The 25,410-nt window shown below is 45.1% G+C and overlaps 1 protein-coding gene across 8 annotated transcripts in view; it reads right to left on the bottom strand.

The window, feature by feature from the left end:
* Window positions 1-25,410, bottom strand: part of DAB1 (DAB adaptor protein 1) — a 946,282-nt gene that overhangs the window by 492,882 nt on the left and 427,990 nt on the right. For all 8 annotated transcript variants that reach the window (XM_073593874.1, XM_073593871.1, XM_073593875.1 and 5 more), the window contains exon 3: window positions 15,722-15,793. The gene's annotated coding sequence lies outside the window, so the exon portion shown is untranslated. The remainder of the gene's footprint in view (window positions 1-15,721; window positions 15,794-25,410) is intronic.

Here is a 25,410-nt window from a genome sequence, read left to right as displayed (position 1 = left end):
AGTTTAATATAATTGCTATTAATCAGGATCGATGGTCGGAAGGGGGGGGGAGGGGTGGGGGGATTGTGAGTCCATCGCAAGGCTCTTTGGACTGCCAGAAAAACTATTGTCTTTTTTTAATTTTTTTTGCTTTTGTTATATATGCAAATCAAGGTAATCAACATGCAACCTGTTTATTATACAGTAAAACCTTGGTTTGAGAGAAACTTGGTTTGAGAGCGTTTTGCAAGACAAACAAAACATTTTAATAAATTTGGACTTGATATACAAGTAGCGTCATGTCACAACTGAGTATAAAAGAGAAGAGAGGCGCCTCTAAGTGTAGCAATATGGTTACATTTAACCACTTCCCACCCCACCCATTATCATATGACATCTGCAGGAAGGATCTCCCATCCTGGGCGGGCGTCATATGACGTCCTTGGCTTCCCGGCCGTCTGGTGGGCGCACGCCCCCGCCGCGTCACTCGGGAGCAGATGCGCGTGCCCGGCGGCCGCGATGTCCGCCGGGCACCCGCGGTTGCCCTTTAACGGAGCAGGACCGTGGATCTGTGTGTGTAAACACACAGATCCACAATCCTGTCAGGGGAGAGACTGATCGTGTGTTCCCAGTACAGAGAAACACCGATCTCTCTCCTGCCCTTGTGAGTCCCCTCCCCCTACAGTTAAAATCACTTCCTAGGTAAAACAATTAACCCCTCGATCGCCCCCTAGTTTTAACCCCCTTCCTTGCCAGTGACATTTATACAGTAATTGATGCATTTGTATAGCACTGATCGCTGTATAAATGACAGTGGTCCCAAAAATGATGTCAAAAGCGTCCGATCTGTCCGCCGCAATGTCGCAGTCATGGTAAAAATCGCAGATCGCCGCCATTACTAGCAAAAAAAAAAAATAATAAAAATGCCATAAAACTATCCCCTATAACTTTTGCGCAAACCAATCAATATACGCTTATTGCTATTTTTTTTTTAACAAAAATATGTAGAAGAATACACATTGGCCTAAACTGAGGAAAAAATTGTTTGTTTTTTTTTAAAATTGGGATTTTTATTATAGTAAAAAGTGAAAAATATTGTGTTTTTTTTTTTCAAACTTGTCGCTCTTTTTTTGTTTATAGCGCAAAAAATAAAAACCGCAGAGATGATCAAATACCACCAAAAGAAAGCTACATTTGAGGAGAAAAAACACTAAAAATTTTATTTGGGTACAGTGTTGTATGACCGCGCAATTGTCATTCAAATTGCAACAGCACTGAAAACTGAAAATTGGCCTGGGCAGGAAGGGGGTGAAAATGCCCGGTATTGAAGGGGTTAATGAAGGTACAACATTTAGCAACTCACATGTGTAGATGGACATTTTATGGTTACGCAACCTGATCACATTGCTATAATCTTTTTATATGAATTATAAACTGAAGGATTTATGAATAAATGGTTGTGGAACAAATCATCTGAGTTTCCATTATTTCTTATGGGGAAATTCGCTTTGATATACAAGTGCTTTGGATTACAAGCATGTTTCTGGAAGGAATTATGCTCGCAATCCAAGGCTTTACTGTATGTGGCGTGGTTAAAGAATTAGGGGCGGACGGGAAATAGCGATCACAGACGCCCCGGGTGCGTGCTGCAGTGAACGCTCTGGGGGTGTGGTTCTGGGAGGATGTCACTAGGCATCACAGCCCAGAATTGGACGACCACGCTCATTCTTCTATAGCGCAGTAGAAAAGCGGTTAGTAATTTCTTTTGTTTCTCAGCTTGGACCAATGTAACTATGCATACACCATCCAACTGGCCTTGATCATTGATAGTTGACTGTGAGCTCTTGGTGACGGCTCAGTTACAGTTCTGGGGGCGCTGATGGAGCGTGCCCTAGAACAGCACAGTGACGCATACAGTGCCTTGAAAAAGTATTCATACCCCTTGAAATTTTCCACATTTTGTCATGTTACATCCAAAACGTAAATGTATTTTATTGGGATTTTATGCGAAAGACCAACACAAAGTGGCACATAATTGTGAAGTGGAAGGAAAATGATAAATGATACAAATAAATATGTGAAAAGTGTGGGGGGTACATTTGTATGGCGCCCCCCGGAGTCAATACTTTGTAGCAGCCCCTTTCACTGCAATTATAGCTGCAAGTCTTTTTGGGGATGTCTCTACCAGCTTTGCACATCTAGAGAGGGACATTTTTGCCCATTCTTCTTTGCAAAATATCTCAAGCTCTGTCAGATTGGATGGAGAGCGTCTGTGAACAGAAATTTTCAAGTCTTTCCACAGATTCTCAATTGGATTTAGGTCTGGACTTTGACTGGTCCATTCTAACACATGAATATGCTTTGATCAAAACCATTCCATTGTAGCTCTGGTTGTATGTTTAGGGTCTTTGTCCTGCTGGAAGGTGAACCTCCGCCCCAGTCTCAAGTCTTTTGCAGACTCTAACAGGTTTTCTTCTAAGATTGTCCTGTATTTGGCTCCATCCATTTTCCCATCAACTCTGACCAGCTTCCCTGTCCCTGCTGAAGAAAAGCATCCCCACAACATGATGCTGCCACCACCATGTTTCACAGTGGGGATGGTGTGTTCAGGGTGATGAGCAGTGTTAGTTTTCCGCCACACATAACGTTTTGCTTTTAGGCCAAAAAGTTCAATTTTGGTCTCATCTGACCAGATCACCTTCTTCCACATGTTTGCTGTGTCCTCCACATGGCTTCTTGCAAACTGCAAACAGGACTTCTTATGACTTTCTTTCAACAATGTCTTTCTTCTTGTCACTCTTCCATAAAGGTCAGATTTGTGGAGAACACGACTAATAGTTGTCCTGTGGACAGATTCTCCCACCTGAGCTGTGGATCTCTGCAGCTCCTCCAGAGTTACCATGGACCTCTTGGCTCTTCTCTGATGAATGTTCTCCTTGCCCGACTGGTCAGTTTAGGTGGACGGCCATGTCTTGGTAGGTTTGCAGTTGTGCCATACTCTTTCCATTTTCGGATGATGGATTGAACAGAGCTCTGTGAGATGTTCAAAGCTTGAGATATTTATTTATAATCTAACTCTGCTTTAAACTTCTCCACAACTTTATCCCTGACCTGTCTGGTGTGTTCCTTGGCCTTCATGATGCTGTTTGTTCACTAAGGTTCTCTAACAAACCTCTGAGGGCTTCACAGAACAGCTGTATTTATACTGAGATTAAATTACACACAGGTGGACTCTATTTACTAATTAGGTGACTTCTGAAGGCAATTGGTTCCACTAGATTTTAGTTAGGGGTATCAGAGTAAAGGGGCCGAATATAAATGCACACCACACTTTTCATATATTTATTTGTAAAAAAGTTTGAAAACTATTTATCATTTTCCTTCCACTTCACAATTATGTGCCACTTTGTGTTGGTCTATCACATAAAATCTCAATAAAATACAATTACATTTTTGGCTTTAACATGACAAAATATGGAAAATTTCAAGGGGTATGAATACTTTTTTAAGGCACCGTATGTAAGACTGACATAAAGGGGTTAAGAAGGATTTACTATGTTACACACTGAAAGAATTGGAAGTTATATGACAGTAATTGCAATACACTGAAAAAAAATGTGGCGGGATATACATTGTAGATACATTATAAATTCAAATCACCCAACAAGTGTACATCGCTTAAAAAAAAAAATGACAGCAATAAATGAGATACGAGTCAATTTATAAGTGCACCAAATGTTCTTTCCCTCGTCCCGCCTTCCTTTTCAAAAAAAAAATGTCTCTATGATTATTTTTGTTGCCACATAGGGGGTGGGGCTGTTACAAATGTGCGTTATGATTGGTGTTACTAAACCACCCGTGACACATTATCGCGTGGCGCGCCCGTTACTAAAACAGAAGGTCCAAAGCCTTTCATGACGGAGGCTGGAGTCCTCTGACTGGGGTTCAGGCGGAGGATTGAAGAGCATCTACAAGATTTAACACAATAAAAATACTCAGTATCTCTTCTTTTGTTACAGTTATAGAACAAATCAGAACAAAAGTAACGTTTTATTAAGGCTCAGGAAAGCGAAGGGAAGAATCCTCCAAGACGGGAATAAAAAGTAATCCTTGTTCTCAGCAGTTTTTTCTCGTTCCAAACAAGTCCCCGAAGATGTATTCCACTTTCCTACATATTGGATTTGACAGCAGAGCCGTGTTTTCACTCTCAGAATAGAAATCAAAAGTAGTGCGCCAATATTTGCAAACCAAGGCTGAAACGTTTGTAAAAATAATATAGTGGATGGTGGAAGCCCCTCATAATAGGCACAGCGGGTTTACAGACCCAGGAACTCAGCACAGGGATGGTGGGAACCCCTCATAACAGGCACAGCGGGTGTACAGACCAGGGAACTCCATTAAGGCATGGTGGGAACCCCTCATAATGGGAACAGCAGGTGTACAGACCTGGGAACTCAGCACAGGAATGGTGGGAACCCCTCATAATGGGCACAGCAGGTGTACAGACCCGGGAACTCAGCACAGGGATGGTGGGAACCCCTCATAATGGGCCCAGCGGGTGTACAGACCCGGGAACTCAGCACAGGGATAGTGAGAACCCCTCATAATGGGCACAGCAGGTGTACAGACCCGGGAACTCAGCACAGGGATGGTGGAAACCTCTCATAATGGGCACAGCAGGTGTACAGACCTGGGAACTCAGCACAGGAATGGTGGGAACCCCTCATAATGGGCACAGCAGGTGTACAGACCCGGGAACTCAGCACAGGGATGGTGGGAACCCCTCATAATGGGCCCAGCAGGTGTACAGACCCGGGAACTCAGCACAGGGATGGTGGGCACCCCTCATAATGGGCACAGCAGGTGTACAGACCCGGGAACTCAGTACAGGGATGGTGAGAACCCCTCATAATGGGCACAGTGGGTGTACAGACCCGGCAACTCAGTACAGGGATGGTGGGAACCCCTCATAATGGGCCCAGTGGGTGTACAGACCCGGCAACTCAGCACAGGGATAGTGAGAACCCCTCATAATGGGCCCAGCGGGTGTACAGACCTGGGAACTCAGTACAGGGATGGTGAGAAACCCTCATAATGGGCACAGCGGGTGTACAGACCCGGGAACTCAGTACAGGGATGGTGAGAACCCCTCATAATGGGCACAGTGGGTGTACAGACCCGGGAACTCAGTACAGGGATGGTGGGAACCCCTCATAATGGGCCCAGCGGGTGTACAGACCCGGGAACTCAGTACAGGGATGGTGAGAACCCCTCATAATGGGCACAGTGGGTGTACAGACCCGGGAACTCAGTACAGGGATGGTGAGAACCCCTCATAATGGGCACAGTGGGTGTACAGACCCGGCAACTCAGCACAGGGATAGTGAGAACCCCTCATAATGGGCCCAGCGGGTGTACAGACCTGGGAACTCAGTACAGGGATGGTGAGAACCCCTCATAATGGGCACAGCAGGTGTACAGACCTGGGAACTCAAATTGGGATATTTATTATAGCAAAAAGTAAAAAATATTGTGTTTTTTTTTTAACTTGTCGCTCTTATTTTGTTAATAGCGCAAAAAATTAAAACCACAGAGATGATCACATACCACCAAAAGAAAGCTCTATTTGTGGGAAAAAAATGATAAAAATTTCATTTGGGTACAGTGTTGCATGTCCGCGCAATTGTCATTCAAATTGCGACAGCGCTGAAAACTGAAAATTGGCCTGGGCAGGAAGGGGGTGAAAATGCCCGGTATTGAAGTAGTTAATGAAGGTACAACATTTAGCAAACTCACATGGTTGATGATTACAGACCTGCATGGGGAACTCAGCACAGGGATGGTGGGAACCCCTCATAATGGGCACAGCTGGTGTGCAGAATCGGGAACTCAGCACAGGGATGGTGGGAACCCCTCATAATGGAGTAAAATCCTCCCTGTGGAAGTGGTGGTGCAGGACATTCTGGGTGAGGTTGGGAAGATTCAGGGTCTTGAGAAAGACAGGTGGCGGCAGGAGGCCTGGATAAGGGTGTGGAGGAAGATCAGGACTCTGTAGCTGCTGCCTGTTAATCTCGGGGTGCGCGGCTTTTCTTCGTATTCTTGTTTCACTCCCCTAGATTTTCAGATCAAATATATTTTTGATAAAAGGCTACATGCATGGTGACGGTGATGTTCCTTAGTCTGGCTCTCCCGTGGGGATTATGTTGGGCGCAATTTGGTTTGCACCATTTATTATGTTCTTGTTCTTTCTGTTTTGTATAGTCGTATTCAATTATTTTGTAAATATGTTTTATTTATTTATTATGGTTTTATTGTATATAAGTTGTTGTTTGTAAGATTTTTTCAAAAAACAAAATGAACCCCTCATAATGGACACCGCAGGTGTACAGACCTGGGAACTCAACACAGGGATGGTGGGAGCCCCTCGTAATGGGTACAACAGGGGTAAAGAACTGGGAACTCAGCACAGGGATGGTGGGAGCCCCTCATAATCAGTGGCGTCTCCAGCTTTCATATTTAGGGGGGCACATGGGGGGAAAGGGACAAAAGTAGGGGGGCAACTATAAAATACATATATATATATATATATATATATATATATATATATATATATATATATATGTATATATATATATATCTATATAGATATAGATATATAGATATATATATAGATATATAAATATATACTGGGGCCCTTTACTACGACCCCACAACAGCCCTTTCACATGTTCTGCAGTGAGCTCCCTTCCTATTGTATTGGGGCCCCCCAGGGTGGCAGAAAACAAGATATATATGTCACCAGCATACCAAGAAAATATAAGGATCCAAAGCAGTGGGAGAACTATCAGGGTTGCAAAGGTTGTCTTGCCTCCGGGCCCTGGTGTTCTGCCACTGTGGGGTTCCCCAGCCTCCTCTTGCTGTCCTGCCCCTGCTTTTGACTGCTCTGGTTTGGCATCTCTTGGAATTTACAGGCTGGTCCTCCTGTCCTAAGGACGGGAGAAATCAGTCTGTTTTTTCAGTAACTGAGAGTCCTGGTGGAGTCCTTCCTGCAACTCGCTCTTCTCCCTGCCAATGAGGATGCAGGGGAAGGAACAGATCGGGTGGCCATGGTTGTGTGAGCGCTCGCATTCAGTGCAGTGTCAGATGCAGTGTCAGCAAGCAGAAGGAGGGGAGAGGAATCACCCGCAGGAGCTGACTGGGGACTCTCTCCCTCTTAGACATTGATTTTTTGTAAAAAATAAAAAATAAAAAAACATTTTTTTTTTAATTGGGGGGGCACATGGTGGGGCACAGCATAATGTTGGGGGGGTCAGGACCCCCCCTGGCCCCCCCTAGGGACGCCATTGCTCATAATGGGTACAACAGGGGTAAAGAACTGGGAACTCAACACAGGGATAGGGGGAACCCCTCATAATGGGCACAGCAGGTGTACAGACCTGAAAACTCAGCACAAAGATCTTGACAATAGGTTCCCCGAGAGCTAAATGAGACTGTAATGCCGCGTACACACGGTCGGACTTTTCAGCTACAAAAGTCCGACAGCCTGTCCGACAGACTTTCGACGGACTTTCGACGGACTTGCGGCGGACTTGCGGCGGACTTTCTAACGAACAGACTTGCCTACACACGATCACACAAAAGTCCGTCGAATTGTTACGTGATGACGTACACCGGACTAAAATAAGGAAGTTGATAGCCAGTAGCCAATAGCTGCCCTAGCGTGGGTTTTTGTCCGTCAGACTAGCATACAGACGAGCGGATTTTTCGACCGGACTCGAGTCCGTCGGAAAGATTTGAAGCATGTTTCAAATCTAAAGTCCGTCGGATTTGAGGCTGAAAAAGTCCGTTGAAAGTCCGGAGAAGCCCACACATGATCGGATTACCAGCCAGCTTTAGTCCGTCAGCGTCCGTTGGACTTTTGTAGACGAAAAGTCCGACCGTGTGTACGCGGCATTAGGAGGTTGGACTCTACAGAATCTACCTACTACTTCAATATCAGCCTCGAGTGGAGTGACCCTTTCATTTTTTTTCTTCGCACGCCAGACAACTGTTTCTGGGCCATTTTCTTAGCTCTGAACATTACAAGCTCCGTTTCCGAGAACATTTTTTTATTCCTCCCCGGGTGTGAGTAAAGAAAAATAAATAAATCAAAAATCACACCTTGGTATTGCGAGGAACGAAATGGGATAAAATACAAGGTAGAAAATAGATATCAAATTGCCCAGCAACAGGAGCTCCAGGGTTCCGGCAGCAGAGAGCATTGGCTTGCCTGAGCTGAATGTTAAACCTTTTTTTCCCCTCTGCGGCACGGCGTCCCCCACAACCTGCGTCCTGCTTCTATTCATCAGCTATTAGGATGCTGAAGAACCTGGGAGCCCCCCCATCGCGGCCGGCCGTTCAATGAAATCTCTTAACACAGCGAAGTTCAAAGGAGAAAGCTTTATGTGTTGTCTTATTTATGTACAATGGCGCGGACGGGCACCGCTGCGTTACGTTAAATATCCTTTCAGATAGAAATTAGATGTTACATTCTACTTTGCTGCTAGGAAAGCACTCAAATAAGCAATTCTGGTGAGGCCCCAACACCTGCGTGTGGAAGGGATCAGGGTCAGTTCAACAAACCGCCATTCCAGCGCCGCGTGTTTATTCTCTGAAATAGCTTTGAAGGAAAATGAGGTTTTCAGCTCACATAAAAAACTTTTATTGGACGGGCTGAGTTTATCTGCCCCGTGTGTTTTTCTTTCATGTTATTTTATCTGTTTTTGTACTGTATTTGTAAAAGTCACATGATTAAAGAGACCCTGTCACCAACTTAAAAAAATTGCAAAAAAAAAATAAACAAGTATTTTCACCACCTTCAATACCGGGCACTTTTACCCCCTTTCCTGCCCAGGCCAATTTTCAGCTTTCAGCGCTGTCACACTTTGAATAACAATTGCGCGGTCATGCAACACTGTACCCAAATTACATTTTTATAATTAGTGCTTTCTTTTGGTGGTATTTAATCACAGCGAAGTCTTATTTTTTGCAAGAAAAAAAAAATGAAAAAGACCGCAAATTTGTGGGAAAAAAAAAGTTTTTCTTAGTTTCTGACAGTAAATTTTGTAAATAAGTAATTTTTCTCCTTCACAGATGTGTGCTGATGAGGTGGCAGCTATGGGCACTGATGAGGCGGCACTGATGGGGAGGCACTAATATGCTGAACTGATGGGCACTGATAGGTGGCACTGATGGGCGACACTCATGAGCAATTTTAGCCGGCATGGATAGGCGGCACTGATGGGGAGGCACTAATATGCCGTGCTGGTGGGCACTGATTGGTGGCACTAATATGCCGCACTGATGGGCACCGATTGGCGTGTACTGATATGTGGCACTGATGGGCACTGATAGGCGGCACTAATGGGCAACACTCGTGAACAATTTTAGCCGCCACGGATAGGTGGCACTGATGGGGAGGCACTAATATGCGGCACTGATGGGCACTGATAGGTGGCACTGATAGGCGACACTTGTGAGCAGTTTTAGCCGGCACGGATAGGCGGCATTGATGGGGAGGCACTAATATGCCGTACTGATGGGGAATGTGCGGTGGCACTAATATGCCGCACTGATGGGCACTGATAGGCGGTACTGATATGCGGCACTAATGGGCACTGATAGGCGGCACTGATAGGCGGCACTCATAAGCAATGATAGCCAGCATGGATAGGCGGCAATGATGGGGAGGCACTAATATGCCATACTGATGGGCACTGATCGATGGCACTAATATGCCGCATTGATGGGCACTGATTGGCCGTACTGATATGCGGCACTGATGGGCACTGATAGTCGGCACTGATGGGCACTGATAGGCAGCACTCGTAAGCATTGATAGCTGACACGGATAGGCGGCACTGATGGGGTGGCACTAATATGCCGCACTGATGGGCACTGATTGGCAGCACTGATGGGCACTGTTAGGCAGTACTGATGGGCACAGATAGGCGGCACTGATGAGCAATGATAGCTGGCACGGATAGGCGGCACTGATGGGTGGCACTGATGAGCAGGCACTGAGCATGCACTGAAAGGCAGCACTGATTGGTGTCATTGATAGGTGAGGAGGGCCGATAAATAGCACTTCCTCTTTTACATATGATCAGCTGTGATTGGATACAGTGATCACATGGGTCGCGCCGTGACCTAGGAACACGGCGCGACCGCGATCACTGCTCACCCCCGCGGGCTTGCAAGAACAGTGACACTGGGGTGACGTCATATGACGTCGCCCCAGAACGAGAGGGGATCCCTTGCACAGGAACGCTGTGCATCTTTGGCTCCATTTCAAGGCCGAATTCAGGCAAAAATTGGGCCCTGATTCGTCCCTGAAATCGGGCGCACCACACCCCTACTGTGAGCCGCATTGGTATTAGGCGTGAACCCAGCCTCAGTCAGTCCCCCCCCAGTGTCAGTTAGAGTCAGATTGCCCACCGCACTATCGCAGTCCCACTATAATTTGCCATTAGTAGTATAAAAAATTTTTTTTAAATTAAAAAAATATACTGTATCTCATAGTTTGTAGACTTTGTAGACGCTATAACTCTCACGCAAACCAATCAATATACACTTACAGTATTGGGATTTTTTTTTTTTACCAAAGACGTAGCAGAATACATTTTTTTTTCTCATTTTTAGCTTATATAACAAATTAAAAAAAAAAAAACAGTGGTGATCAAATACCACCAAAAGAAATCTCTATTTGTGTTTGGGCACAGTATTGCATGACCCCGAAATCACAAATTAAAGTAGCATGGTCAAGAAGTGTGGCCATGAAGAGGGTAAGACCCTGGAGAACAAAATAGTGGTAGTGCCAATTTTTTATGTCACACGATTTTAGTGCACGGGGGTGGGGGGGGGGGGTGAGGAATTCTCGCTTCGGGAGAGCCCCTCCTCACCAAGTACTCGTTCGTTGGCTTTGGCTGACCATGAGGAAAGGGGTGGCTAGAGGTGGCAAGGTGGACCAAGTTGAGCCTTTCCCCTGTCAGGAGCCTTGCACCCTGGAGAGTCAGGGTAAGGTCCTACTCCTTTGAGGGGTGGACACAAGACATACTTTTAAAGCGGAGTTCCACTGACATGTATTCATTTTTTTTTTCCAAAACATTTCTTAAGATCAGAACATTTACTTTTAGCACTCACTTGTTTTAGAAATTTCGTCCCCCGATGTCCGCTTTATTATAAAAAATAAAGTTTTATTCTTTTGTCCCGGCCATTCCCATCTTGCTTGTGGGCATGTGAAGCCCACAAGCATACTGTTCTGGGAGACAGTGCAACTGAGTGACCAGCATGCACCGCCCGTTCTCGCGCATGCGCCATATGTACGGCGCAGCGCCGTACACTTCTGACGTTGCCATCATAAGGGGCGGTAGCGTCGGAAGTGATGGCAACGAAGCCCGCGGCGCTGCCCAGTGACTCCTGAGAAATGATGACAGACATCTCCCAGGAACACTAGCGAGCACGGGCGCCGAGGGAAATGACGTCAGACGCCTTGGAAAGGAAGAGGCAGATTACGAGGGACCCCCTAGCAACAGACAAGAAAGGGTGAGTAAAAAAAAAATAATATTTTTTTCCACAGGTTGTTATTTAGATTTAATGCAGCGGAATAATGTAAAAAAAAATTATGACTGGAACTCCGCTTTAAGTGCACTTTTATGTGTGTGTTTTTCACATGCACTTTTTTTTTTTGTACATTTAGGTGTTTTGTTTTTGCACACCACCGCGGATTTAAAAAAAAAAAAAAAAAAAAAAAGAAAGTAAGTGTATGGATCACTGATTAGTTAACAGACCTACCTATCCAATAATCAGGAATCTGGTCGCACCAATCTTTTTATGATCTCAGCATCAGATTTCTATCAGTGCAATGCCCTATGCTAGTGATTAGCAGTAGTACAAGAAGTGGAGCTATCTTGACAAAAGACACAAACAGAGATATTTCATGAAATACCATAAAATGTTAAGGTAGTCTAAAGAGATATCTAATGCCGCGTACACACGAGCGGACTTTTCGACCGGACTGGTCCGACGGACAATTCGACCGTGTGTGGGCTTTATCGGACCTGCAGTGGACTTTTCAGTCGAAAATCTGACGGACTTTAAATTTGGAACATGTTTCAAATCTTTACGTCGGAACTCCGCTGGACCCAGGTCCTATCGAAAAGTCCGCTCATCTGTATGCTAGTCCGACGGACGAAAACTGACGCTAGGGCAGCTACTGGCTATCAACTTCCTTATTTTAGTCCGGTGTACGTCATCACGTACGAATCCGTCAGACTTTGGTGTGATTGTGTGTAGTCCGTTCGTTGGGAAAGTTCGTTGGAAGTCCGTCGGATAGTCCATCAGACCAGTCCGGTCGAAAAGTCCACTCGTGTGTACAGGGCATAACACTTTGAAAATGCCACCATCACACAGCAGGAAAAGTTTTTCCAGTGTTTCCCATGTGACCCGCTGACCTTACAGTCATGGTGAATGCGAGATTAACACGTCATGCAACTGTTAAACCTGGTACCTTTGTTAAAAACCTGTACAACATTAAAATATACAGACATGAGGTGTGTTATCAGAATTTGTTATGCTATCCAGCCACATTTTGCTTTGAGTGACACCAACTTCTCTGCTAGTATTAATAAATACAGTGAAGTCACCTCCTTGCTCACCAGCTCACAGCCTGCTGATTGGACAATGGACACAGTCATGATGTCGGTGGGAGAAACCAACACCGTGGAGAACAGAGGTGATGTTCCCAGAAGTGTTGGTTTGTGCTAAGACATTGACGAAGATACCAGTGGTCCTTCATGGCTCCCAGTGGCTTTCCCTCCAACCTCATGACACTGTAGGAAAAATGAGTGACGTGGAGGTTTGCAGGAGGAACCAGTGATGACCCAGGGTACTCCTGGATGTGTCAGCTTCTGCAGGGACTTTGGGAAAGATCTCTATGTCAATCTCTGATCTGTAGCTCCCAGTGGTTCCTTCCTCAACCTCACATCGTGGTAGGAGACAGAAGTGATGTGGAAGTCAGCGGGAGGAACCAGTGAGGACCCCGGACATCTACACTCCTAAAAGTGTCAGTTTCTGAAGAGACTTTGGGGAAGTTCTCTGTGACAATCTCTGTTATCCTCCCTTCCTTCATGGCTCTCAATGATTTCACCCTCTAATCTTAAAGTGTTACTAAGCCCACAACAGTAAAATTAGTGTGTATATGCAGAATAGTAAGCTTGTTATACTCACTGTGGAATTTAAGGAGTTAATCCTCTGTATTGTGTAAAAAGGCTCTTTGATCCTGTATGCACAGATCCCCCCCCTCCTGCAGGGTCTCTCTGGGCAAGGCCAGATAAGAAACAGTCAGAGTGGTCCCCCTGCACATGCTCAGTTTGGTCTATATTGCTGGAGAGAACAGTTCCTTGTTGAGCTGAGCTAGTCAGGTCACATGATATTGACATCACACATATGGGCGTGTATACAGATCCTAAATGACAGCCGAGTCCCTCCCTCCTCCTCCATGCCCAGTAACTAAAAAAAGAACACAGTGGGTAGGATGCCACATCTTGATTCATGGATGACCTGCCTCCCATAACAACATGAGGAGACAGACTGTAGTGGAAATCTCCTCCTACCTGAACACTCAGCACTCGGGCAGACTCTGCAGTTTATCATGTGACCGTGGTATACAGATGAGCCAAAAAGGCTGTGTTTTAATGTAAAAAGAAAATTTTCAAGCTGTGGGTACTGCGGGGGGGGGGGGGGGGGGGGGGGGGGGTGAACTATTTTCATATTACTGGGTTTAGTAACACTTTAAGTTACTGCAGGAGAGAGTGTGATGTGGAGATCAGCAGGAGCAACCAGTGAGGACCCAGTGTATTGACATTTCTGGAAGTGCTGCAGAGACTTCAGGGAAGATCTCAGTGTAGATCTTTTTGGTCCTTCATGCCTCTTAGTGGTTTCTTTATCTAACCTAAATCAACTGCAGGACAGAGTGGAGGTTAGCAAGAGGATCCACTGGGGACCCAGAAGATCAATGCTCCTGGTAGTGTCTGCTTCTGCAGAGATTTTGGAGAGGATCTCCATTTTGAAAGGAATTTGAAGTTATGGACTTTATAGGCATAACAAGAAGTTTTTTTTTTAAAAAGAATTTAAATATTTATTACAAAAAAAGGGAGACAAAAAAAACATACATAAACTTGCATATATTCACAGATAATACCTAGCATGTTAAATATTTTATATATAAATATATAAATTTTAGGATCTCCATTTTGATCTCCACAATCCTCTGTTGCTCTCAGTGGTTCTTCCATCGAATCTCACACCACAGAGTGGTGACATGGAAGTCAGCAGAAGACCCCAGTGAGAATCCAGGCGATCAACACTTCAAGAGGAGTCAGTGTCTACAGAAACTTGAGGGAAGATTTGTGGTCCTTCATGCCTCTTAGTGGGTTTCTCCACCTAACCATATTCAACTGCAGGACAGAGTGTTGATGGGGAGGTTAACAGGAGGATCCACCGAGGACACAGAAGATTAAAGCTCCTGGCTGGGTCTGTTTCTGCAAAGATTTTTGTGAAGATCTCCATTTTGATCCCAACAATCCCCTGTTGCTCTGTTGCTGTGGTTTTTCCATCTAATCTCACACCAGAGAGTGGTGACATGGAGGTCAGCAGGAGAAACCAGTTAGAACCCAGGACATCTACACTCCCAGAAGTGTCAGTTTCTGAGACTTTGGGGAAGTTCTCTGTGTCGATCTCTGTTCTCCTCCATGTCTCTCAGTGGTTCCTCCTTCTAACCTCATGTTACAGAGAGTGATGATGTGGAGGTCAGAAGGAGGAACCAGTGAGGACCAAGGGGATTAAGATTTCTGGAAGTGTTGGTTTCTGCAGAGATCTCAGTATAGATCTTTGTGGTCCTCCGTGCATCTTACTAGATTCTCCAGTTAACCTTATTCAACTGCAGGACAGAGTGGTGACGTGGAGGTTAGTAGGAGGGTCCACCGAGGACCCAGAAGATCAATGCTCCTGGCAGCGTCTCTTTTTGCAGAGATTTTGGAGAAGATCTTCATTTTGATCTCAATGATCATCTGTTATTCTCAGTGGTTACTCCATCTAATCTCACATGAGAGTGGTCACAGACATGGAGGTCAGCAGAAGGAACCAGTGAGAATCCAGGGGATCAACACATCTGGAGTAATCAGTTTCTACAGAGACTTTGGGGAAGATCTCCATGTTGATCTCCGTGGTGATCTTTGGCTCTCGTGGTTCCTCCCTCTAACCTCACATCACTGCAGGAAGGAGTGGAAATGTGGAGGTCAGTAGGAATAACCGTTGAGGACCCAGGAGATCGACACTCCTGGAAGTGTTGCTTTTTGCAAGAACTTTGGATAAGATCTCTGTGTTGGTATTTATATGTTTTACAGGAGCTCTCAGTGGTTCCGCCCCAACCTCATGGAACTCTATCAGAATGTGGTGACGTGGGGGTCTGCAGGAGGAACCAGTAGGAACCCATGATATTGACACTCCTGGAAACGTTGGTTTTCATTATGGACTTCGTGGAACATGAACTCATGAACAGAGCTATGCTTGGCAGTATTGGGAAAGGTGGTTATTTGCTGCCACCACTTTGCATATCGTACAGTTTACATAATACACATAACATATCTTTGTAGCTTTCAGTCATTATTGAAAACACATAAGAAAAAGAAAAGAAAAACAATACCTGTGGAAGGGTACGCATGTCTTCTCAGCAGAAGATTAAATCCAAACCAGCAACACCATGACTCTCCCAGTGCTACAAGAAAACATAAATGGGAATTCTTAAGTATGAATGTACCAATCATTATAACAAATGTGCTAAACTAGTATCTATACTTTCATTAATAACAATACAAATACCAACAATAAGGTTAACCATAATAATAGTGCTACTAATACTAGCAATAATACAATGAATAATACAAATGGCAATAAAAAATGCTGTTGGTCTTATTATTAGTATTACTATCTTCCTGCTTTGCATTAAGAAGCACAGAGAGCCAGTAATGACATCACAGTCTAAAATAAGGTAGGTAATGAAAATATAAAGGTTAGTTTTATTCCAAAATGTCATTAGCATGTTGATGAGACAGGGAGGCTTTAAAGTATGAGCCAACATTGAATAAAACAACAGAGGCAGGGTACAGAGATCACATCAGATATCAACTCATAGCTTGCCATCTCAATTGTCCCATGGATATGATCTATATTGTAATACAAATGGGATAGATAGATATCCTTACATTGTAAACTTACTGTCTCTATGATATATACTGTATATAAATTAGTATATCTTTATATACACTATATTGCCAAAAGTATTGGGATGCCTGCCTTTACACACACATGAAATTTAATGGCGTCTATGTCTGTAGGGTTCAGTATTGAGTTGGCCCACCGTTTGCAGCTATAACAGCTTCAACTCTTCTGGGAAGGCCGTCCACAAGGTTTAGGAGTGTGTCTATGGGAATGTCTGACCATTCTTCCAGAACAGCATTTGTGAGGTCAGGCATTTGGAGGAGAAGGCATGGCTCGCAGTGTCCGCTCTAATTCAGCCCAAAGGTGTTCTATCGGGTTGAGGGGTTGAGGTCAGGACTCTGCAGTTCCTCCACCCCAAACTCGCTCATCCACACTATATTGCTAAAAGTATTGGGCCACCCCTCCACATCATTTGATGGAGGTGGGGTTATGATGTGGGGTTGTTTTTCAGGGGTTGGGCTTGGCCCCTTAGTTCCAGTGAAGAGAACTCTTAAGGCGTCAGCATACCAAGACATTTTGGACAATTTCATGCTCCGAACTATAGAAGGAACAGTTTGGGGATGGCCCCTTCCTGTTCCAACATGACTGCACCAGTGAACAAAGCAAGGTCCATAAAGACATGAATGAGCGAGTTCTGGGTGGAGGCACTTGACTGGATTGCACAGAGTCCTGACCTCATCCCAATAGAACAACTTTGAGATGAATTAGAGGAGAGACTGCGAGCCAGGCCTTCTCGTCCAACTTCAATGCCTGACCTCACAAATGTGCTTCTGGAAGAATGGTCAAACATTCCCATAGACACACTTCTAAACCTTGTGGACAGCCTTCCCAGAAGAGTTGAAGCTGTTATAGCTGCAAAGGGTGAGCCAACTCAATATTGAACCCTACGGACTAAGACTGGGATGCCATTAAAGTTCATGTGAGTGTAAAGGCAGGCATCCCAATACTTTTAGTAATATAGTGTATATGTATATATACAGTATCTCACAATAGTAAGTACCCCCCCCCCCTCACATTTTTAAAAATATTTTCTTCTATCTTTTCATGTGACAACACTGAAGAAATGACACTTTGCTACAATGTAAAGTAGTGAGTGTACAGCTTGTATAACAGTGTAAATTTGCTGTCCCCTCAAAAATAACTCAACACACAGCCATTAAAGGGGTTGTAAACCCTCATTGTTTTTCACCTTAATGCATTCTATGCATTAAATCCCTCCTGTATTAATTTGTATTGCAAGTGTACTGTCTGCCCTCATGTTGCAATGCGCTACGCAAACTGTTGACGCTATACAAATTTTGTATTATAGTAATAATAATAATAATTAAGGTGAAAAACCTTCTGTAGTGCTGCAGCCCCCCAGCTCCCCCATTTTACTTACGTGGATGCTGTCATCCTCCACCCGGGAATGAGAACTCCATCTGTAGCTGGTGTCTCATGTTCTGATTGGATGGATTGATAGCAGCGCAGCCATTGGCTCCCGCTGTTGTCAATCAAATCCAATGACGCGGCACCGGGGGGGCGGGGCCAAGTCCTGCATTCTGTGTGAATGAACACAGATGCAGCACTCGGGAGCGTGCCCGCACGGGTATCCACCAAGGAGAGCGCTTCTCCAACGTGGACACTCAATGTGGGGAGGAGCTACCAGCACCGCCGGGAGACCCCAGAAGAGGAGGTTCGGGGCCACTCTGTGGATAACGAACTGCAGAGTGGAGGTAAGTATGACATGTTTGTTATTTATTTTTTATTTTTTTAAAGGAGGGTTTACAACCGCTTTAATGTATAAACCGCTGGCAACAAAAGTAAGTACACCCCTAAGAGAAAGTGTCCAAAGTCGGAACAAATGATTACAACCACACTCATATATACGTGAGCTGTTCAATAGAGCAAAGTGTGGACCATTTCCTACCATAGGATCTCCGTAGAAATCTTGACATGGATAAACTCAGTCCATTATCATGCAGCAACCTAACCCAAGCTTCCACTTCCATTGGCGGAGCTCCATATATAAACCAGAGAACAAAACATCACTCTGAATTTGAATTTCAATCACAAAAAGTTTTTTCAGCACTCTGAGGTTTTAGGCAAAAGTTATCCACTCTGTTTCTTTAAAGGTCTTTTAAATCATCTGACGAGAGAACATCCTCAGCTCAGGACAGATAATAAAATGAAAAATTATGTTCTGCTACTTCCTTAACCTCGTAAAAGAAGGATTCGGTTGTAAGAGAAGTAAAAGATGAATGGTAGAGTTGGAATAAAGGGTAATTAGATGGATTGCAATCCCATAATTCATTTTATCACTTTTTTTTTTTTTTTTTTCCTTTAGAAACCCTAAATTTCTCTCTGTAGTGTTGAGGCCGGATGAAGAGTGATCTGTCAATGCTGCTGAACATGTTCAGGATTAGAAGGCTTGAAGGACGGATCAGATAAAAAGGATGTGCAGACCTTAAATCATTCATCGTTCCATTCAGCGACCCGGTAACAAGATGTTTTAATTTGCTTAAAAAAAAAAAAAAGAAGAAGAAGATGGACCTAAAAGTTTTAGAGAAGAAGTTAGGTCACACTTTTTCGTCTCTACATCGGTAGAATCAAACACTAAAGAATTATTTAAAGCTGAACTCCGAGTACATCAACGTATCATTTAAATATATTCCTCAAAAGCCACAAAGGATGTAAATCCACTTTGTGTGCATCAAATGCCCTTGCAATCCCAGATATTATCCCGTGAAAGTAGTAATGATGTTATCACTGTGCTGTTCATAGCCTGTACAGAGTGCAGAGTTGTGGGAGGGGCCCAGCAGGCTCCGCCCACTACAGAAAACTACAGGAGGGAGTGGAGATGAGACCGGTTACACTGCACAAAGGGAGCAAAGTTGTGGGAGGGGCCCAGCAGGCTCCGCCCACTACAGAAAACTACGGGAGGGAGTGGAGACGAAACCAGTTATCTTGCACAAGGGGAGCAAAGCTGTGGGAGGGGCCCAGCAGGCTCCACCCACTACAGAAAACTACAGGAGGGAGTGGAGACAAGACTGGTTACCCTGCATCAAGGGGAGCAAAGCTGTAGGAGGGGCCCAGCAGGCTTCACCCACTACAGAAAACTATAGGAGGGAGTGGAGACAAGACTGGTTACCCTGCATCAAGGGGAGCAAAGCTGTAGGAGGGGCCCAGCAGGCTTCACCCACTACAGAAAACTATAGGAGGGAGTGGAGACAAGACTGGTTACCCTGCATCAAGGGGAGCAGAGATATGGGAGGGGCCCAGCAGGCTCCACCCACTACATATAACTACAGAGGAGGGAGCAAAGCCAAGACTGGTTATCCTGCAAAAAGAAGAGCAGAGCTGTGGGAGGGAACAAGCAGGCCCCACCCCCTACAGATTTCCGGCAGAAAACTACAGGAGGGGAGCACAGATAAGACCAGTCACCCGGCGCAGGGAGAGAGAACAGCAGTAAGGTGTCCTTATTAGAGGAAGCCTCACTTTGGGTTACTGCACAGATCTGGAAGAAAAAAAACAAAAGGATACCAAGGGTCTATCTATAAAAAAAATGTTTAATTCAAATGTTCCAAGCTTTTGCTCAGCTGTCACAAATAATCCTGTATTTTGCCTTTGATCATCAGCTTAATCTAGGTGCCATAATGGGGTATTTTCATGAAATAGCTGTCAGGACGTGGATCACCTGCTGGTGGCACTGCGCTTGCCAGAGTAGGAGGTTGTAGTTCTGGTGTCCACCAGTGGGAGGAACTAACTACCCTCCCAGCAGCCAGCATCAGGTGGAGGCTGGTTACTGCTGGCTGCTGGGAGGGTATTTAGTTCCTCCTCTACTAGTGCCTCTCGTGACAACATTTTGCTTTGCTGACAGATACTGCCAACTGTTTAAACCATTCCTCCAATTGATCGTGCCCTTTGCCTTGTACCTATACCCTGCTGCCTTGTTCCTATCTACCCTTGTTCCTAATCACAGTTTTGGTTCCCCCTTCCTATATGTTCCCTACACTTTCAGTTTTACCTTAATTGCTATGTTCCCTATTTTTATATACAGTGCCTTGAATAAGTATTCATACCCCTAGAAATTTTCCACATTTTGTCATGTTACAACCGGAAACGTAAATGTATTTTATTGGGATTTTATGTGATAGGCCAATACAAAGAGGCACATAATTGTGAAGTGGAAGGAAAATGATAAATAGTTCTCAATTTTTTTTGTAATTAGTCCCCTTTACTCTGATACCCCTAACCCAAATCTAGTGGAACCAATCGCCTTCAGAAGTCACCTAATTATTAAATAGAGTCCACCTGTGTGTAATTTAATCTCAGTATAAATACCAGTGGCGGTGCGTCCATTAAGAACATCTGACAGAGCTCTGTTCAATCCATCATCCGAAAATGGAAAGAGTATGGCACAACTGCAAACCAAGACATGGCCGTCCACCTAAACTGACAGGCCGGGCAAGGAGAACATTCATCAGAGAAGAGCCAAGAGGCCCATGGTAACTCTGGAGGAGCTGCAGAGATCCACAGCTCAGGTGGGAGAATCTGTACACAGGACAACTATTAGTCGTCACTCCACAAATCTGCCCTTTATGGAAGAGCCGCAAGAAAAAAGCCATTGTTGAAAGAAAGTCATAAGAAGTCCTGTTTGCACTTTGTGAGAAGCCATGTGGGGGACACAACAAACATGTGGAAGAAGGTGATCTGGTCAGATGAGACCAAAATTGAACTTTTTGGCCTAAAAGCAAAACAATATACATGGCAGAAAACAAACACTGCACATCACCCTGAACACACCATCCCCACCGTGAAACATGGTGGTGGCAGCATCATGTTGTGGGGATGCTTTTCTTCAGCAGGGACAGAGAAGCTGGTCCGAGTTGATGGGAAGATGGATGGAGCCAAATACAGGACAATCTTAGAAGAAAACCTGTAATGCCCCGTACACACGATCGGAAATTCTGCCAGCAGAAATCCGATGTGAACTTTTGGTTGGAAATTCCGACCGTGTGTATGCTCCATTGGACTTTTGTTGGCGGAATTGCTGGCAGAACTCAATTAGTGGCTACAAGCAGAATCTATTAGTGTTTAATACTTAGGTGAGTGGACTCCCAGATGTGCTTTGATATGATTAAGCGCATGAAGCGTGAAAATGCATCAACCCTGTTCCCTGTCTGTAGAAGCTGTGATGTAATTGTATTGACAGATTATCAATAAAGTTGCTTGGAATTTTCATACATTTGGGTGCGGTCATCCACTTTTCCATGTCAAGTGTTTAGCGGTTGCGAACCAGACCAACACCTCTTTGATTGGAATAGGGGGGCTAGCACAACCAACCTGGAGCAGTGTCTTCATATTATTGGGTTGAATAATGCTGCTGACTATCAGACGGACATCTAGTGGCAGAAAAAATCCCTGCGGGAGAAATCTCTCTATTGAAGATATTGAAGAGTTATGCACCATACACACGATCGGATTTTCCAACAACAAATGTTGGATGTGAGCTTGTTGGTGGAAAGTGCGACCGTGTGTAGGCTCCATAGAACATTTGTTGTCAGACTTTCCGCAAACAAATGTTTGCTAGCAGGTTCTCAAATTTTCCGCCAACAAATGTTTGTTGTCGGACTTTCCGATCGTGTGTACACAAGTCAGTCGGACAGAAGTCCACGCATGCTCGGAATCAAGTACAAGCCGGAGATATAACTAGCGTTCGTAATGGAGATATCACGTACATCTTGTACGTCACTATGTTCGTAATTGTTGGCCAACATTTGTGTGACCGTGTGTATGCAAGACAAGTTGGAGCCAACATCCTTCGAACAAAAACCCACGGTTTTGTTGTCGGAAAGTGCGATCGTGTGTACGGGGCATTAAAGTGGTTGTAAACCCCCAATGCAGAAGTTGTACCTATAGGTAAGCCTATAAAAAAGGTTACCTATAGGTACAGTAAAAACCGCCGTTTAGGACATATTTACCTTGTAGTGACATCATCGGCGCATGCTCTGTGAAGAAACGGCCCTCCGTGCCATTTTTTCACTAGCAAGTGCCGTGACTACCGGCTCCCGCGCCAATGCATGGGGGTGACGTCACACGACCAGTCACAGAGCCGGAGTCCGTGGCCCTGGAAAAGGAAGAGGGGCGAAGGTGGGTGCGGGTGCAAACGCAGGCTTCGTTTGCAATGCCAAGTAAAACCCATCAGGGTTTACTTCCTTTTTAAGCTGCTTGTGGATGGTGGAGGGGCAGTGTGGCCAGGGCAGCCATCAGAAATTTTTGGGCCCCTTACACAGCTTTAGGCCCCCCCCCCCGAGCCTGGCCACCAACATTCCCCAGGGCTTGCCCACAGGCCATCCTATCGAATCCGCACACCAGCCACCTCACCTGTACGCACTCAGCTCCCCCAGCAAACTTGTATATATGTCAGCCCCCACACACACCTGTATATATGTCAGCGCCCCACCCCCCACACACTTGTATATATGTCAATCCCCCACACACACCTGTATATATGGCAGCCCCACATACACATTCACCTGCCTTCTTCTTGCCCCGGCGGGCCCCTTACAGTTGTGACGGCTGTACCCCCCTGATAGTGGCCCTGAGTGTGGCATCATGTGTACTGGGGGGGGGTGCCACAAGGAGATTGGGGCGGAGGGGATTTGTGTTTGAAGGGGAAATTTAGGGGCGGCAGGGGGAAAGTATTGTTCTCATTGGGGAAATCTGGGGGGGGTGCTAAGAGTGATGATTTAGGGGAATTTGTGTTGGGAGGGGGGATGGTGGAGGGGAAGAAGATTTGTGCCAGGAGGGGGGATTTGGGGGGAATTTGAGCTGGAAGGGGGTATTTGAAGTTGGGGGAGAAAATGTGTACTAGCAGGGGACATTTTAGGGGTAGAAGATTTGTTCTGGGAGCAGTGAATTTTTTTTTTCTGGGGGAGCCGGTATATTTGTGCTGAGAAGGAGAATTTCAGCAGGGGGGTGGATATGTATTGGGAGGAGGGGAAATTTATGCTTGGGGGAGATTTTTGATGACGCATAATGCTCATACATCTAGGAAGGGGAGGGAGGTGCAGTTTGTCATGTCCACCCTGGGCTCTAGATGACCTTGCCCCAGCACGGCACTGATGGGGCCAATTCAGCAGGTGACCATACTGTCCAGACAGACTGGGTCTAAGGAGGTATCAGATCAAAGAGTCCATTTTAGGTTTACAAATAACAATGTAGCACAAGGATCAAACTAAACAATGCATTCAATTCCTATACAATCAGGTGGGCTCTTCAAGGCTTCATGGCTGTTGGCTAACCTAAGGCGATTGTACAGAGATCCTCCAATCAGATTGCAAGGTCCATGGCTAGCTTTACTCCCCAGCTATTGAGCATAATGGAATTAGTGTAATTTTGCATAGTAATAGGCCTTCGTTGGATTTCCTTGGTTTTCCTTTAAAAGTTCATATTAAATTGCCATTATGAAGCCCCTTCCTGGGGCTCTCTTCATTCTTCATCCTTGCCAAAATTTAGGGAACGTTTTCCGAGGCTTCTAGAAAAATCCTGTAATGTTTGTGGCAAACTCAGAGCCGACGAGCTAAGCCGATTGGACGTTTGGACTTTGCGCGATAGTTTTTACTGTCACTAATGCGAGAGCTGCAGGCACTACATGGCTGATGGAGCTAATATTCATACATTGAATTAACTTCCAGTCACATTACATTAGCCCAGTTAATGCTAATGAAAACCGCCCGACGTCCTCCGGAGCCAGCCGGCACGGCTAATGCTTTCCTTTAAATAGTGATATTGGTTCTAAACGTCACGACGCGAGCTGACAGACGCATCATTCCAGTCCTTTTTACAGGACCGGCTGAATTATGGAGGAGTCTGTGGGGGGGGGGGGAGCAAAAAATTTACCCAAGCAAAGCCATAGCCGGAGTCTCATTGCCGTCATTGTTCACCTTTAAAGTTAACAGATTACGGTTAAATTGCCCGCCGTCTGCCTATCTCCTCGCTCGCCCCCTTTGCAGAATTGCGCTGTACAAATTGTTCATTACTTTTACCGTTAATGGAGACATCCACTTCATTCGTCATGTCAGGAGAAGAGACTTTGCCGGGATTAAAATAATCAGACTGGAGACAGGCGGAAGTTTTAGGAATGTGTTAACCTTTAAGATTGGATCGTTACAAGCTGAACTGCCTTAGCCGATGCCCTCGGAGCCTCTCTGCATGTTACGGTAATGAATGGTAAAGCCTAAAACCTAAATAGCGGCTTGCTCAGGAAGCCCCCTGTGGCAGCTTTTGGTATGACAAGTCAATGCTGAATTACAAAATGCAAACCTTTTAGGCCCTACTCACACCTGAGCGTACATTGTTTTTGCACGTTTTTCACATGTCCAAACAATGTAGGAATTCCAGTGCAAATAATCAGTGATTCCAATGAGTCTCCAACACCATCCAACACCTTTAAGCAGTGATCTTGTGAGTTGGCACCACCACCAATAGCTGAAAGACTTACTTACCAGATCAAGAGGACCTCTTATGACAAAAGGTCACAAGCACCTGTGGCTTCATACCCAGCAGGGGTCTTTAACCCAGTCTGTTCTCTCAGCAGGGAACATCAATCCTCCTCGGACGGTGGTTAAGAAGATGCCCCAAGAGAAAGAAGACTCTGCATAGTATAAAATCCTCACACTTAAAAAAAACCTTAAAAACAGGTTGCACTTTCAGAGTAATAGTGAAAAAAAGGCTTAATTCGCATGCGTAGCCGGCACACATGCAAAAAAACCCATCAGTTTTAGCAGTGAGGTCAGCGTCGCTCCGCCCTACACGTTTCGTCATACGTTTGACGCTGTCCAGGGGCCTAGGTATGCTAGGTAATTTTAAGGAGAAAGGGGTTGATTATTAAGGGCTGCTTAGTGTTTCATAGGCTGCTGCTCTGTTGCTTTCTCCCTGTCTTCCAGAGCAGTGGTCATCAACCCTGTCCTCAGGGCCCACTAACAGGCCAGGTTTGCAAGATAACTAAAATACATCACAGGTGATATCATTAGCTGCTCAGTGATTGCAGTATTCTAGTCTGCAGCTCCCCAAGGTAATACATAAAACCTGGCCTGTTAGTGGGCCCTGAGGACAGGGTTGATGACCACC

Source organism: Aquarana catesbeiana, linkage group LG07 (assembly GCF_042186555.1).
Source record: "Aquarana catesbeiana isolate 2022-GZ linkage group LG07, ASM4218655v1, whole genome shotgun sequence".
In the NCBI taxonomy this organism is placed as follows: domain Eukaryota; kingdom Metazoa; phylum Chordata; class Amphibia; order Anura; family Ranidae; genus Aquarana; species Aquarana catesbeiana.
Note: the sequence above shows the minus strand (reverse complement) of the source record. Positions and strands in the feature narration are given on the sequence as shown.